The sequence below is a fragment of the Camelus bactrianus genome, chromosome 1 (assembly GCF_048773025.1).
Source record: "Camelus bactrianus isolate YW-2024 breed Bactrian camel chromosome 1, ASM4877302v1, whole genome shotgun sequence".
Lineage (NCBI taxonomy): Eukaryota > Metazoa > Chordata > Mammalia > Artiodactyla > Camelidae > Camelus > Camelus bactrianus.
Window position 1 is genome coordinate 126,481,383 of NC_133539.1, and position 14,145 is coordinate 126,495,527.

Below are 14,145 nucleotides of genomic sequence, written 5' to 3' on the forward strand. Positions count from 1 at the left end.
TAAGCCACCCCCTTTAGTATTCAGAGTTGATCCTTCTAAAATACCTGTCATTGTGACAGCACATTTTTATTAAGCACCTTTTGGGTGCTTTGTATACAAGGCGTCTAACTCTCACAGACAAGGAAAACGATATTACTCAAATTTCACAAATGAGGAAATGTACTTAAGCCATAAAAACAACTTACCTATTCATCATCAGGAAAGAAAAGAGTAATGATTTTACTTACAATATTCACTGACAATCTTTTCTTCCATACTAAGACTACATAAAACCTATTCAGTATTTCTAAGTATTTCTGTCAATAAGGGCCACTAGAGAAAAGCAAGTAACATCACTAGCAATGGTTGGACTTTCAAAGCCCACTTCTCTTTTGCACTATAATTATTTTTAATGTTTTGTTTTTAGTGCTCACAGAGCATTAAATTAAAAAAAATAACTTTTTAAGTCATTACATGAGAATAAAACTTTTGTAAAAATGTACAATATTAATTTATGCCACTCTGTCTCACATTCTCACTGGTGTCTCTCCTTTGAAGTCCTCATCAGGCTGAGATCACTAAAATTGGCCATTTATGGAGTCACAGGAGTTCGGGAATCCACTCAACGGGAGGCTGATTAGAGGAGCAATTAAAAGTGCATTCTGTGCAGCCAGGGTTCCAGCACTGAGCAAGCCACTGCCAGCTGTGTGTAATTTGGGACAAGGTACTCCATCTCTCAATCCCTCAGCTGCAAAAAAGGAGACACTGATACCTACCCTCAAACACCTGCTATGAAGTAAAACATGAGGAAAGCATTTTAGCCTTAGGCAGGTGTCCATTCAGAGCGAGTTTGGTCATTATGATGATGAGGATGGGTGTTAATAAATTAAGCTAGACCAGAAAGTAGAAATCAATATAAAGGAGAAACATTTAAATCAATGAGCATTTTCTTTTGGATGGATTGCAGAATATTCTATTCTTTTTTTAATAAACCAAGATTTGTCCATTAATAATAAATTTACAGGTTCATGGACAAGTCTCCAGAAAAGTATTAGAGGCCTCTAAACTCTGAATACTAAGAAAGTAAAGTTTAAAAAGAATTCTGGGGGAGATTATACCTCATTTGGGAGAGTATGTGCTTAGCATGTATGCGGCCCTCAGTTCAGTCCCCAGTAACTCCATTTAAAAACTTTTTTTTAAGAAATGGAGAATTAAAGCAAACAGATGGAGGAATACGGAATTTTATTAGAGACTCAACTCAGACTTCTGATGGGGAATAAAACATCCATTTCTCAGAGGAAATCTTGAAAATTATGTAAACTGGATCTGAGATGTCTAGTCTTTTAACATTATTAAAGAATTCATATTACCAAGTCTTAAAACTACCTGATAACCCACAGTGGTGATAGTGATCATAACAGCTGCCAACACGGATCGAGCTCTGTCTAGGAATGCTCTGTTCTGACATCTCTGCCCCTGAGGCCTCACCAGGCTGAGAGCACTAACTTAGGACATTCATGAGCATCTCGTGTAAGTCCTCAATTTGTGCTTCTCACTCCCCCATCACCAGGCACTCTGAGGGAAGCACTGTTATCATCTTCCCCACCCGCAGTTAAGGCCACTAAGGCACAGAGACTAAACCCGATCCAGGTCACACTGGCATTAAAGGAAGTGTGTATTTCTGCTGTTTTACTTTTTACAAAGGAATCTGAGATATCAATTCAAGGGAGACTGTTAAATAATAAAGTCTGTCTGGTCTCCACCTCAAAGAGCACATAATATAGATTCCTGATGTAGGATGAGGCTGCCGCCACAAACTGACTCAGCTTGAAATTAATATCCAAGATGAAGCAGCGAATACACGTAAATATTCACGATTGTCAACTCTACTCACGGGTCTGGGCCCTTCACTGCCTGAACGGCGGTGAAATACCCACCCCTGTCAGGGAGGGAAGAGCGGCTCTTCCAGGTCGCACCCAGGCTTCACGGGCTGTTTCCCCACTCAGACTGTCGTCAACGATTAAAAAGCTCTGAAGATTTTTACACCATGCAAAACTGAAAGACATTTCTGCAGATGGAGCACTTTCTCAGGCTTAAACAATTTTTGCCTACACTCAGCAAGGGGGAGAAAAAAACATGACTCTGCAAAGTCTCTGAGCCTCACCACTCACAGGAGTAGAACTGCCTCAGCATAAGATGACAGTTCACATTGCAGGGTGAGAACAAAATAAAGCCGCCCCAACCACAGGCACTCCCAGAGACAGCGCTCAGCAGTCTTCTGCACAATCACGGTTGTGCAGCCCTCACCACCATCTATTTCCAGAACACTCCATCATCCCAGATGAAACCCCCTGTCACTATCAGTCATTCCCTAATTCCCCTCCACCCAGCCCCTTGCAACCATCACCTGCTCTCTGCCTCTGCATTTGCCTATTCTGCGCATTTCAGATCAATGAAGTCAACAATATGTGGCCGTTTATGTCTGGTTCCTTTCACTTAACGTGCTATTATCAAGGCTTTTCCATGTTGAAGTGGTATCAGCATCTCTCTCTTTTTTTTTTTGAAAACGTTAGTTTATTAAAAGGTGGTAAGTACTATCAAAAAGAGTAGAGTGGAGCATAAGGGGTGGTGATTCAAAGGGAAAAGGGTTGGTTGAGCAGTCAGGGTGGACTTCCCAGAACAGGTGGCCTTTTTCATCTTCCCCGTTATTTTTTTTCCTTTTTATTCACCCTTACGTATAAATAATGTTCCACTACACGGAGATACTACATTCAGTTCATCCATTCAGCAGCTATGTATGGACGACATCCAGAAGAATGAGTGTAAGAGGTGACTAGCAGGGATGGCATTTAAGCAAAGGGCAAGATGTGCTTTAAAAAAAAAAGCCAACAAACAGAGGCACAAGGAAATTCAGTCCATTTCTGAGCAAAGTGCATGCTTGCTTCGGCAGGACTACCGTGCAGGGCTGGGGAGGATATTGGCAGGAATCACGGGGAGGGAGTCACCTAAGAAGACTCCCCACCGAAATCAGCTCAGCCCATTCTCCTCCCTCATGTTTCTAGGCTTCTCTTATTTCATGTAATAGCACTTTAACTACACATCTGATCATGTGCATCAGACCAACTTACCTTGAATCCACAGAAAATCATTCACTGACCGGAGCAGATCCAGGACAAAACTGTGATGGATCAGGGAGTACTGCAGCATCCCAGCCTGCAGGCACAAACCGCACATGTGCCTTGGTGATGTCCAGAAAGTAAAATGCACGGAAATATCTCACTGCTGGTGCACAACATCTGCCCCCAAATTGCCCCAAAATCATGCTGGTAAAGCACTACTCAACCCTCTCACTACAAAAAAAAAAAAAAAAAAAAGCTAAGAAGGCAAATTTAGGCTCTGCCATTGAAAACCAGCAACCATCAATGCCAGTATCTGAGCTGGAATGCTCCTGACTTCAAAAACCACTGCGGACTTATTTTTCAAACGGGAAAGCATATATGTATTCCACGTAGATGATTATACAGTAGGATTTTTATTTTCGAAACTTCCAGTTGAAAATTAGCACAAGAAAGATTATGTTTCAGCTTTTAAAAAACTCAATTATCTTCCACTTTCTTAATTTTGAACCTATTATTATTTTATAAATGGAGCAATGCTTCATATTATAAACCAAGTGTTTGGCTTCTGCAAACAAAACCTTTATGACCTCACTATTTCAGAGCAAACTTTAATGATGTTTTGAGAGGTCGGGCCTGGGGCGCTCACTAACAGCCCTTTAAATACAGACAAGGATGTGCTATTAAGTAATGCAAAGGCACTAAGTCCACATTAACTAGGAAACCAAAGAAACTACACCAAAGCCTTACTTTATCATTTTTAAATATTCCTATTGTTTGAATATTAAAGTTCTTAAAAGATATGATTTTTTTGAGAAAGACAACAGCTGTATTAAATTTCCTCTCACCAAGAAAGCAATCTTTATCAAGAGTAAAAACCCCTATGGAAATTCAAAAGACAGGACGTTTCTAGCTAAGTGAACATGCAGATCTGAACACAAACATAAATCCTAACATATCTCACTCGAACCAGCTCAACAAAGTCTTGGGCTACCCTGGAACTTAGCTCTTCTCTTCCAAATGTTGGCTGAGCTAACATCATCACACAAGGCAGGGAAGAAGAGAAGAGGAAAGTCCACCTGGCGGCCTCCATCTGTTTTATTCAAGCCAAAAGGCGCCGCAAGGGCGGCCCAGCTAACAAGCCCTCCCTATAAGGAAATCCGGCATCCACACTGCCCCTGCCGTCCCCAAGCAGCCCCGATGCCCCTCTCCCACTTGTGGCCTCCCAGCCTGTGAATGGTTTTCTAATGTCACTCCCCAGTTGGTGGCACCCTCCCCCTCTTCCCCGCTACACACAAACACACACACACACACACACAAACACGCGGAGCCAAGGCAGCCTTCCCAAAGCATAAATTTGATTACATCACTCCACTTCAAACCCTTCAGAGGCTCCCTGGTAGAGTTCTAGCCCCACCCTCGACCCTGCTCGCCCATCCTCACCTCAGTACCCAGGTCCCCAGTGACCTCAGTGGCCCCCTGACCTGCTCCTACTTCCCACTTGCCTCCCGGCTCATTTTGACTGTTTCTCAAGGAAGCCTTCCCTCCCTCCAACCTCCGCAATTTGTTCCTCTGTTCCTAGAACATTCTAGGCTAAGTCAACTTCTGACACTGCTAAGCTCCCAAGGAGCATTTTGCTTAATAATGTGGGTCCAAACTCTCTCCCCTAGACACTCAGAAGTGTGTGTGTTATGAATAAATGAATGATGGGGTGGGTCTCAAAGGGACAGCCAGACCTGCTCTCGCCCGTCCCGACCTTTCTTACTGTAGAATATCAGAAGCAAAACCAGAAGTACCTTTCCTGAGGGTCACTTCCTGCTGACACCCTTCACTGCCTCCTGTATCAGTTCTAGTAAAACCCAAGCTCTTCGAAAGCCCTCCACCCCAGGCCCTCTCCAGTGTCCTCCCCAGCAGGGGCACCCACAACCCTGGACCACACATGGCACTCTCCCCGATTCCCCACCGCACAAGCCTCCAGGCCTCTACCCGGGCTGCTCTGCCACATGAGCCACAGTCTTCATGCTTTCTACTGGCTGACCCTTACTCTGTCTTCACAACTGAATGTAGAGCCCATTTCTTCCAGGAAGTCCTCTCTGATAATATCCTTTAGGTCTTGGCAGGTCTCCCTCTGTAGCAGCACTGCATGGTGACCAACTGGGTGTTTGCTTGCTCCTTTGGGACCACGACCTATTGGGGGCCACGTGGGAAGGAGTGAGAGATTACAAGAGGGGTGGGAGAAGCAAAAAGCAAAAATCACAGCTGAAGTCCCAAATTCAAGGATTCTTTCTCAGAAAAAGAATAAAATATTTCACACGAGTGCAATTTGGCTACTATTTTTGTGGCTTGCGGAAAGCAAGGGCTTGGTGTTCTAGTCCAAAACCCGGGTTACATGCAAAGAAATGTATATATTCATATCCAAAGGAAACCAGAGCTGCTCAACAACAGTTTGCAGTCAGAATTGAAAGGAATTTTGATAAAGGCAATGTCTCTCCATCTCTCTTCTTTCTTTTCTGGCATCATATAATTTTAGAAGTATTTGCGTGACTAAGAGATGGCTACAGCCCGTGATTCTGCACTGGAGAGTTTGGGCTGAGGAAGCCCAGATTACATTCACTGTGTAAATGCAATCACACCAACAAACTGACAAGTTCCCTTGTGGAGGAGCTGATGTTCCAAAGCAGGCAAACTTATGCAGTAAGAAAACTCTAAATAAAAAGTAAGAAATTCAATGTTCTGTACTCAATTTCATTAGCTATATGGGCCATTACCTGATAGTATATCTTGTCTATTGAAACCCAAAAATAAATTGTGAACGTTGGTTTTCTTCATCTGACTGTTTTATGCTAAATTTCGATATCAAACCCACAATCCATACGGACAGCTCAGGTCTATGCTGCAGCACAGCTACATCCCGTAGAAGAAAGTCTATCAAGGGAGAACTGGAGAGTTTCCCTTCAGAAGCTGCTAAGTCTGGTTTTGCACCTATACATCATTTGCAACCACTTCATCGTCAAAGGAGTAAGACCTTACCTCTGTGGGGGGTAAAGCACTGCGGTGCTTCAGAACAATCAAAGAACACTGAGCTTTGTGAATCAGTCCTGAGGCACTTAAATCGTACTTTTTCTGAAAGGCCCCAAAACTGACCCACTTCACCATTTCAAGTACACCAGGGAGGTACCGGAATTAGTAGAGAAAACACGCCCTTGAAGTCTGACAAGACCCTGCTTGAATCCTGTTACAGTATTTACTACCCTCTAAACGGACCAATAACTTAACCCCTCTGAGAATACTTGCCAATCCGCAAAAGGGGGCTGCCACCGCCCACCTGGGAAGCATGGATGTGAATGAAACACGCAAGTAGGGCGGCCGACTGGTACCTGACACGGGGCCTGGCTAGTTTCCCTCCGCTGCCCTTGTCCCCCTTTAAACTTGTGCTGTTTCCCCGGTACCAAACGCCCGGAATAGACTACCCGAATATTCTGTGTATCCCTGGATACATGCCTTACCGTTAGGAGGCCAGAAAAACAACTGCCTTCTCCCCAGTCACTATCAATATTCTTAAGATTCTGGATTTTTTTAACCTCTATTTTGCAGGGAGACTATTCCAGAATTTTTCAAGCACCATTCTCCAGGTTGGCTCCCCTCCCAGCGCCCATCCCTTCTCACCTCAGATCCTCTGTCTGCCTTCTGTTCATTGGAAAGCGAGTCAGGAAGAGCGGGGACTCCCTAGGCCTCCTTCCCTCCCTGATATGTTAGTGTGACTACCTTCAACACACACCCCACTCCAACTCCAGCTTCTGAGGAGTCTACCCTCCCGGACCCTGCAGACTCTGCAACTTCCCAAGACACACACGTGGCCACAACCCTCCCTTCAGATTTCTTCCTGGATGGCCCTGCCCACCCCCTGGCCCCTTAAGGATAAATGACATTGCCCTGAAAATCCTAAACGCCGCTGACTGACACACCAAAGCTGCATGGTCTGGGCTTTCCTCCAACCCAGGCTCAGACCTGCCCCCCCTCAGCCTCAGTCTGCAGCTCTCAAGATGATCTAATTCACATGCGCGGATGTGAACACCAGCTAAGAATGATGACTCCCAACGTGTATCTCTAGTCCGGCTCCTTCAACTCAGCCCAAGGCTCATAGACCCGAATGCCTCTATGAAGTCCTAACTTGGATGAAAAATGGCATCTTAAAAATGCCTCATGTCCACCATTTACTCTGGAATTCAATTTCTGGCAGGTACCTCCCATGTTCCCCATTTTAGTAACAGACCCAGAACTCACCAATATGTTTGAGGTCACATTCAATTTCCCCTGTTCCCTCCCTCCAGCCCTGGCCTGCAATATTAGTCCTGTCATTTCCGTTGCTAAGCCCATCGCAAGTCTGGTTCTGCAGGGACCACGGCCGGATCCCCACAGGCTCACAGCAAGGTGCACTGAGTCACAGTCCTCCGAAGGGTGCTCCCTGGAGTGGGAGGCATCTCCTGCCGCCGGTCACCACAGAAGGCACTGGATTCTCACAAAGGAGACTCTGGAGAAGGGACTCAAGGTTCTCCCGTGATCTGAGCTTTGAAGGTCCCGAGGTCTGGCGGAGCTCCTATTAGCAGACACACTTGCCACTGAGCAGATGAGGATGGAGGAGCCCAAGCAAGGCTGTCCTCACTCCGACCCCTGGGCCCTCGGGAGCCACGGGAAAGGCCTGTGTCCAGGGCACAGCCCAACAATCACAGATCCCAGCCTGCATTTGCCAACCCGGACAGCCTAGACTCCTTCTACTTGCGAGACTTACTTCTGTTCTGTTCCCCCCCGAGAATGTGATGGACTCTTTCAGAATATCTGGCCTGTCTCAAGCGAGACAAAGTCAGTGAAGGATGAAGTGTTCACATTTGGACTAGAGCATGAAAGGAGAAACAAGACCTCATGATCAGCATGATGGTGGTGGCCAAACTCTTCCCCTGGGTGAGATGAACAAGGGTGGGGGTGAGAATCCAAGGTCTTAGATTGCCCAAAGCATCTTCCTTCATGGCTGACTGGGGGTTCGAGACTCACTACCGCAAACTAACGACACGGCTGTCAGTGGGGGACATCAGCAGCAACAAACACCGAGTCAGCTCTTAATGCCAACATGGGTTAAAAGTAAAGGCCGGTGCAGGGAGGCCTGCACGGCTGCTGAGGCAAACCACAGACCCGGCTCTGAATGCCCACTGGCTGGAGCAGAGAGGAAGCTACGGTCCCTTTAACAGTCCCTGTGTCCACCAGATCCATGTAAGCCAGCTACTTAGGAGAAGTACATGTTGTCCTGATACTCAGAAAGACCAGCCTCGTAAAGTGAACAAAAGAGTGGCATGGATTTTAGACCCACTTCTGCCCCTTTATGAAGGAAAAATAAAGTAAATGGCACGGGGAAGTTGAATGCAAAAAAAAAAAAATTAAATAACCAAATGGTGACTGATTCCTCCAACAGTGTCCCCTGCAGCTGCTCACCCCCAAGCCTGCCACTTTCTCACCAGTGACCGCCGGTCAGGAAGCGCCGTCACGCACGTCACACAGAGACAGCCAGTAACCGCGTGCTGAGCACGTTTGTGTAAAAGCAGGAATCGAGCAAGATGCTGCACACTTTGACTTGACAAGTTTAAATACTCCATGAAAAGAATCCCTTAACAGCCGCCTAAATCAATTCGCATGTCACTTCTTCAAAACAATTAAACTAATTGAATAAGGGTGCATTTGTCACCAAATATAAGGAGGACCAAACAGGTTCCTCAAAGCAAAGATTTTAACAGATATCAAACACCAGTGGGTGATGTGCTAACAAAGCAAATATTCCAAAAAATTAGAAAATAACAAGATGACTAGGATAATGCATGGGTCAAGGCACCTGAAAATTTTCTGCTTTTTAAAGCAATGGAGACAGCACGGAGGGCGATCTAGCTATTTCCAATGCAGGATATGCACAGCCACCTTTTCAGACGCAACAGCGTGGTACAAGAGAAAAAGGAATAAAGAAAAAGGAAAGGAGGAACAAGCGAAAATTAGAAACACACAAGAACAAAAATGACTTTGACAGCATGTACAAGAATTTACGTGAGTGTGTGAGGCCAGGGACGCAGGGACGGTGAGACCCAACCTCACCTCCTGCTCCAGGGAAGGCAGGGGCCTGAGGGGAGCGACGCTGCTTGGGGACCCCAACGTGGTCAGCGCCCCTAACCAAAACTCCACATACATGCGTCTAGGCAGCTTTTAAGCCACAAAATGTGGTCGCATTACAGGCTGGACAGTTTTACTCACTCCCAACGAGAGTAGCAGGAGAGAATTAGTCTCTGCTCCTGCACCAAAGCATTGTTTTAAAAATTAAAGACTGTGGAATAGTAAAAGCAACAATGGAGTAAAAGTGACTGGAGGAGAACGTGCTTGACCCGAGCTCACTGGCCGCGTTATCTCACTGACGTTCAGATGCTGGCTGAGCCCTTATGGTACCAAAACTGACAGACGCATCAGGAGGGAGGTTTAATGCACTGCTATATTTTGATGCCGGGAGCCATGCCTGGTACACGAGGTTCTGGGTAAACAATGGTGACTGTGTCAACCACTATGGGCTAAGCACATATCCAGCTACTCCTCCAAATCCCAAGGACACACTTCAAAAGGCAAAAACAAGCAGGAATTCTCTGGTGGGTCCGCAGACCCAGAGCCAAGCAGTTGCTGAGCAAAAATGTCACCAGTGCCTCCTGTGACAAAAGAGGAGGCACTGGCCTGGGGGCTGGGGCAGGGCTCCAGGCTTCCACTGCTCACCCACCAGTCTGTCCAGGGGGAGAAGGTGGTCCCTGCTTACATTGCACCAATGCACCTACCTTGACTGACGCCTGGGGGATAAGCAGGAGGTGACATGTGAGGTGAACGGAGCCAGCCTCCGTGTAGCCCGGTGCTGGCAGCTGTTCCCACAGCAATGCCCAGGCACCTAAACCTGCCACCTCATCCCCAAGGAGCAGAAGGGTGTGCGGACGTGTAGATCACAGGGCCCTGTGAGGACAAATAAAGATCATGGCCACTACATGTCTCACACCTTACTAAAGTCATAGAGGTATGTCCGGGAGGAACAGAAAATTCATCCAGAGCCCACCAGGCACCACACGCAGGTGGGACTCGGGCCCCCTGTGCCTCTCACTCACAGGGCTGGTCTGGACTTTCTTTTTATCAATTCTCTGGCATCTTCTCCTCCAACTTACCAACAACCAGAAAGTAGGATTTGATCTTATGTAAGTTCAAGAATCACATACCACTGCCTCCAGAGCGGGCCTGTGCCAGGTCCTCCGACCGTCACCTGTGGTACCGCCATAAGTGCCCTCCAGACTCAAGGCCCGAGGCCGTAGGCCGTGGGGGCACAGCTTCCCTCAATCTCCCCAGCAAAGGGGGACCACCTCTTGGCAAAGGCATCTCACCTCTTCTGCCCGAGGGAAAGCATGATAGATACACGGGGAAACAGCATAAGGTGGGGAGGTAGTAAGCCCAGGAGAGCTCGTCTGCACTTCCAAGGCAAAAGTGGGGCCGTTGACTTAATCACAGGGACAAAGTGAGGATGAATCTTTCCCTGCTTTGTCTCTTACTCCGTGATACGCCTTTCCCTGCATAAGGAGTTCATCCGGAATTCCCTGGAGGTGTTTCTGATGTCCTAAATTGGCATGCTGGCTGTCGGGGAGGAAGAGAGGGCCTGAACCCAGCAGTTGCTGGGCCTGGGAGGCAGGAGACACCGGCTCCAGACACAGCTAAACCAGCATCTCGTTCTGCCTCTCGGGATTCAGCATCTCATTTATAAGCAAAGGGATGAGACTGTCCCAGGACAGGCTGCCTAACAAAATTGAAATGAGAGCCATGTAAAGAAAGCTTCCCAGTTGCCACATTATAACGGTAAACAAAGAAACAATCAAACAAACAAAAAAACAGATACTAGAAACTAATTTAAAAACAGATCTTACTTAATCTGCTGTATGTAAAATACTATCATTTTGATATGTAATCTATATATGAAAGTAACAAGATAGTTTACATACTTTTTACTAGACAAGTCTCAGCGTCTGATGTGCATTTGACCTACAGCACATCTCAGCTCAGACCAGCCTCTTCCCCAGTGCTCATAGCATCAGTGGCTGTGGCTACTCTATTGGACAGCAACTCCAGGGGTCCCACCAGGGGTCTTGGCTGAAAAGCGGGAGGAAGTCTCCACACTGACCGTAAAAGGATCTCTCTGAAAAAAAGGCAGATTCAATTTCAAATGTCTGTAAACCGTCGGGCTGCACCTCCCTCCGCCCTTGGCTACAAGACAGCCCTCTTCCTTGCTGATCCCTTCCTGGATGTAGGGAAGGAACCCGGAACACAGCCAGGGTGGCCGGGCCTACAGGTAGACTTACCTGCTGTCTGTGTCCAGTCCCATGAAGTTCTCCTTCTCAAACAAGGAGCAGAGGACGGGGATCCTTTCCCCAGGCTTGTCAGGGTCCCATCCAGCCACTTGGACTTGAGCAAGATTAACAGTGACTCAGTGAAGTCCTCGATCCTCTTCTCCACCACCCGGCAGTCCTCGTAGTTTGAAGGCCATGTTGGTGCGTGGCTGCTCGGCTACCTATCCATGCAGCACAAAGACAAAGAGCTGAGAGTCATTAAGCGTGGTGCCATACAGCTCCTCTGTACATGGAGCTTCTCGAAGGCCTTGGCAGAGAGGCAGTCGGTCATGGTGACAAGGCCCACGACCGTGCGGTGTGTCTGGAAGTCACTCCACGCATTCTCGAACGCATAGTGGTGCCTGTAGTGGATACAGAGTGCCCACTGGGAGCCGCACGGGGTGATCTGGCTCACCAAGGAGATTCGTTTATAGATGCAAAAGAAATTGTCTTCTGAAATGATCCCCACAGGTTGGACGACCACGGGGAGAGTCTCGTATTCCTCAGCACACTGCACGTAGTCAGGGATGCTCATGTTGCAGACCCTGCCGAGAGGGGAGAGGAGATCAAGGTAAATATTGTGCTGTGAGCTGCGGGCGCCTCTGGGATGCAGTGACCTGGTGTGTACCAGCCAGAAGGCAAGGGAAGCACAAGCACAGCCGGGGGTACAGTTTCTCCTCAGAGTCTGTACACGGCTACCGTAGCTCGGATCACATTACCCAGCTTTTGGTCTAGGCTTCCTGCCCCTGCATAGAAGGGTCATTTCCTGTTTTCTGTTTCCAAGCACCTAGCAAGACCCTGATGCAAAGTCAGTGCTCAACACTGCGGAATAAAGAAATGAACAAAGGAAATGCTTTCCCCACCCCCCTTCAGCAGATTATGAAGAAAAGAACCGCAGTAGGATCAAAAGATCTGGATTTCAACACCAATTTATTTGAACTCCTAAACTGCAGAATAATGGATAAGAAAACTTGCCTTGGGGAAGAGGGTACAGCTCAGTGGTAGAGCACATACATATCATGTACGAGGTCCTGGGTTCAATCCCCAGTACCTCATTTTAAAAAATGAAACAAATGAATAAACCTAATTACCCTTCTCAAAAAATATTTTTTAATTCAAAACTCAAAAAACACCTTGCAATTGACACAACATTGTAAACTTGACTATACTTCAATTTAAAAAAAAAACCTTGCCTTACAAGAATATATCTGGATTATGGAAGTTTGCAAATGTAAAATGCCTAGGGTACCACCTGCATAAAGAGGGGGGACTGTACAAATTTACTATCCCTCCTTTATGAGCTATATTTCCTTTGGTGGGTGTTATAAACCCTCAGAGCTAATTTTCTCAGATTAAAAAAACAAAACAATACTTGATTCTCAGTACTGCTGAAGAATCAGTTAAGCCTGTGAAAGCATCTGACAGACAGAGGTTACTCAATAAATGTTTGTTGAATGAATGAATAAACAAGCAAAGTGAATGCTGCTCCCTGCCACAGAACATCATAATGGTACTTCCTGGAAATCCCAAGCCCACGTTACACCCGACTACACACTAAACATGTGGGTGACCTGAGCAGGCCTGTGTGTTTCTCTAAGCCCCAGTTTAATCATAGATAGAAATGAGGGCAATAACAAAAACCTCAAAGGGTTAGTGAGTCAGTAATGAATTGTACCCCAACTATGCAAGATGGAACCATTAAGGAAAATTGGGAAAAGGGTCCATAGGCCCTCCGTATATTATCTCCTACAAGTACAGGGGAACCTACATTACATCTCAAAATAAAAAGTCTAATATTTTAAAGAGGCTATTGAGGTTAAATGAGCTCATTGTCTCAAATAAGGAACACACAGTACAAGTACAACAATGCCTAGCCCATGAGATACACTCAGTTAACATTCCCACAGAACTCACTGGTCCCTCCAACTTCAGAGCATGAGGAAGGGTCCTCGTGGCCAAAGGCCACTGCACCTGAAGCTAACAAAGTTAATGGTCCCCACTTCCAAGAGCCCCTGTCACCACCCTTGTTCTAATTTTCTATTTGTAATATTTTTTTTATTTAATAGAAACCCCCAATTGCATAGCCTTCAGGTCACCAAAACCTGACCACAGAGATCATGATGGCAGCCCTCCTTGGTGAAACAATAAAATGAAAAGCCATTTCCACAAGACCTCTGTGTAAATCTACTAGGGAACTTCATCTTGGACTGAGGAAGAGGACTGGGGAGGAGGGGGCAATCTGTGGGCACAGAGAACTATGGGCCACCTGTCCCACGATGGACTTTAGACTCAACCCTCACCCTCCAGGTAATTCAAAATACACACCGACAGATTGCTATGGACAAGATTTTTTTTAAAGAAATCCCTGAATCCCTAGCAGGTCTTGTTTCTACCGAGACACAGATGGCTTATGTGTATAATGTTTCACAAAAGCCTTAAAATATTATCACCCCAACTTGACACATTAAGAAACTGAGGTAGAGAAGTTTATCATATTGTACAAGATTAGAGAGAGGCCACGTCAGACACCGTATTTAAACCCAAGCCCCTGTTCCAGGGCTCACACTAGAAATTGTGACATGCTGCCCCTTTCCTGCCCTCTCCCTGCAATAAATTTC

General features: G+C 46.3%; 1 protein-coding gene across 1 annotated transcript in view; it reads right to left on the minus strand.

The window, feature by feature from the left end:
- Positions 1-14,145, minus strand: part of LOC141578890 (uncharacterized) — a 190,692-nt gene that overhangs the window by 40,392 nt on the left and 136,155 nt on the right. Inside the window, exons 27-28 of the mRNA XM_074372620.1 lie at positions 11,501-12,072; positions 9,947-10,115 (exon numbers count right to left, since the gene is read on the minus strand). The gene's annotated coding sequence lies outside the window, so the exon portion shown is untranslated. The remainder of the gene's footprint in view (positions 1-9,946; positions 10,116-11,500; positions 12,073-14,145) is intronic.